A 3,409-nucleotide genomic window follows, 5' to 3' on the forward strand; every position below is an offset into this window, starting at 1 on the left:
AAGGTTAAAAATCCAATAAATATAACAACACAAATTACCTAACTGGATTCCTGACACTTGATCGCCAAACCTACAAAACACAAACCTGAAAATAAAATAATATTAAAATCAGCCAGGAGTTTCATATCATTCACAGAAAGAAGCATATGCCTCGCCGTTTTTCTTAGAGTGGCATCGGCTGGATTCGGCCAGGAAGGGAGGGACGAGACGATGCCGCGCTTGCGTTGCCGATGCTTGGAGGTCTCCCTGTCGTCCATGCCTCCGTTTCGCACCGGATGAGGGGTCCAGGAGCAGCGTCACAAAATTTTTATGCCTAAGTCAGAAAAAAGAAAACACAAGCCGATCTTAACTTAACTTTTGTTTACAAGAGCAATTATCGATAACTGTCTAGTATTTTTCTGTCTGTTATTATCAATGTTACCGTAAAGTAAAAAAAAAAAATACCTAAATGTTAATAAAATTGTAATGTTTCCATAAATAATGTTATATGTTGCACCTAGTAATAAGAACATTAATAAAGTACGCTTCAGGGTCACACTAAGTGCCCTGAGCAAGTTTACAAATAAAAAAATCACATCCCCAATGTTGGACAGGCAGATGTGCATCAGCGGGATGCCGACGATGGCATAGAAATCGTTGTCACCTTTCCCCAGTCGGATTTTAAGGTCTTTTAAGGCTTTATTTAGCTGTCACAAAGTTGAAAAGAGTAAACGTGTACATTTCCAAGTGCTGGAAACAAAAGTTTCACACCATATTTTGGGTGGCATCATTTTTACGCGCTAAAAAGTGAATTTTGAGTTTTGTGCTGTAAAATGGACACATCGAACAACGTACGCCTGCAACTTCAGCAGCAGCAGGCACGCAAATCGAATCAAAACATTCAGGTCTATGTACGCGTTAGGTGAGTGCCCAATCTACGGGTAGTAGATCGCCCAATAAGTACGATTTCCATCCCTGCAGGCCGCTGAATGCACGCGAGCGATGCATACGCTCCGCAGAGGTTGTGGATGTGCTCAATCCACGCGAGATCCTCACACGCCACACCCTCGACTCGAAGTTGACGAAGAAGTTTACGTTTGATCGGAGCTTCGGCCCCGCGTCCAAGCAATGCGATGTCTATGCGGTGGTGGTGTCGCCCCTGATCGAAGAGGTGCTAAGCGGCTACAATTGTACGGTGTTCGCGTACGGACAGACGGCTACTGGCAAGACGCACACGATGGTGGGGAATGAGACCGCGGAGTTGAAGTCCTCTTGGGAAGATGTGAGTAGAGGGGAACCAGTTTTCTAATTCCTAGAATCGGACGGCGGTTCAAACGTTAATTGCTGCTCTACCTGCTTTTTGTCTGTGGCTTTTGGCCCTTTTGTAGGACTCTGATGTGGGCATCATACCGCGTGCCTTGAGTCTCCTTTTCGACGAACTCCGCATGATGGAAGTTGAGATTACGATGCGCATCTCCTACCTGGAGCTGTACAACGAGGAGCTGTGCGACCTCCTCTCCACCGATGACTCCACAAAGATACGCATCTTCGACGACAGCACAAAGAAGGGTTCGGTGATCATCCAGGGCCTCGAGGAGATCACTGTCCAGAGCAAGGACGATGTCTACAAGCTCCTGGAGAAGGGCAAGGAGCGACGCAAGACCGCGACCACCCTGATGAACGCGCAGTCCTCGCGCAGCCACACCGTCTTCTCCATAGTGGTGCACATTCGTGAGAACGGCATCGATGGCGAGGATATGCTGAAGATCGGAAAACTCAATCTGGTGGATCTGGCGGGCAGCGAGAACTTCTCCAAGGCGGGCAACGAGAAGGGGATACGCGTGCGCGAGACGGTCAAAATCAACCAGAGCCTCCTGACGCTGGGCCGTGTGATTACCGCTCTGGTGGATCGGGCCCCCATGTCCCGTACCGCGAATCGAAGCTGACGCGTCTGCTGCAGGAGTCGCTGGGCGGCCGGACAAAGACCTCGATCATTGCCACCATCTCGCCAGGGCACAAGGACATTGACGAGACACTCAGCACGCTGGAGTACGCGCATCGGGCGAAGAATATCCAGAATAAGCCAGAAGTCAATCAGAAGCTAACCAAGAAAACGGTCCTCAAGGAGTACACCGAGGAGATTGACAAACTGAAGCGAGATCTCCTCGCAGCGCGAGACAAGAATGGCATCTATCTGGCGGAGGAGACCTACGGGGAGATGACCATGAAAATGGACTCGCAGAATCGAGAGCTCAACGAGAAGATGTTGCTGCTGAAGGCCCTCAAAGATGAGCTGCTGTCGAAGGAGAAGACCTTCAACGAGGTGAGCCTGAGTCTCGTGGAGAAGACCCAGGAGCTGGAGAAAACGGAGCAGCACCTAACCGACACCAAGGGGAGTCTACTGCTGACAAAGAAGGTCCTCACGAAGACCAAGCGCCGCTACAAGGAGAAGAAACAGCTGGTGGCCTCGCACATGAAAACGGAGGAGACGCTCACGACGCAGGCGCACAAAATCCTGACCGTGGCAGATCTGGCCACCAATGAAACGGAGCAGCTTTATGGCACCATCGAACGGCGAAGGGACACCGATGAACAGATACGCAGTGCCAGCGAGTAGTTCAAGGATCGCATGCAGGACAATCTGGAGGTGATTGGCGGCAGCCTGAGTCTCTATTTGGAGCAGCAGGCGGCCTCCAAGCAGCATCTGAGCCAGGAATTGGGTGAGCCACGACCAAAAGCTCTCCCTGTGCCAGTTTTCACCTTATTTCTGTTCTATTCTGTTCAGTACCCGTCTGTCCGTACGCGAACACCGTACAATTGTAGCCGCTTAGCACCTCTTCGATCAGGGGCGACACCACCACCGCATAGACATCGCATTGCTTGGACGCGGGGCCGAAGCTCCGATCAAACGTAAACTTCTTCGTCAACTTCGAGTCGAGGGTGTGGCGTGTGAGGATCTCGCGTGGATTGAGCACATCCACAACCTCTGCGGAGCGTATGCATCGCTCGCGTGCATTCAGCGGCCTGCAGGGATGGAAATCGTACTTATTGGGCGATCTACTACCCGTAGATTGGGCACTCACCTAACGCGTACATAGACCTGAATGTTTTGATTCGATTTGCGTGCCTGCTGCTGCTGAAGTTGCAGGCGTACGTTGTTCGATGTGTCCATTTTACAGCACAAAACTCAAAATTCACTTTTTAGCGCGTAAAAATGATGCCACCCAAAATATGGTGTGAAACTTTTGTTTCCAGCCCTTGGAAATGTACACGTTTACTCTTTTCAACTTTGTGACAGCTAAATAAAGCCTTAAAAGACCTTAAAATCCGACTGGGGCAAGGTGACAACGATTTCTATGCCATCGTCGGCATCCCGCTGATGCTCATCTGCCTGTCCAACATTGGGGATGTGATGGCCACGTCATTCCGG

General features: G+C 50.2%; 1 pseudogene; it reads left to right on the top strand.

Annotated features, from left to right (window-relative positions):
* The first annotated feature begins 812 nt into the window (after positions 1 to 812).
* Positions 813 to 2,893, top strand: LOC117191732 (annotated as a pseudogene).
* The last annotated feature ends 516 nt before the right edge of the window (positions 2,894 to 3,409 follow it).

This window comes from Drosophila miranda (assembly GCF_003369915.1).
Source record: "Drosophila miranda strain MSH22 chromosome Y unlocalized genomic scaffold, D.miranda_PacBio2.1 Contig_Y1_pilon, whole genome shotgun sequence".
NCBI classification, from domain to species: Eukaryota; Metazoa; Arthropoda; class Insecta; order Diptera; family Drosophilidae; genus Drosophila; species Drosophila miranda.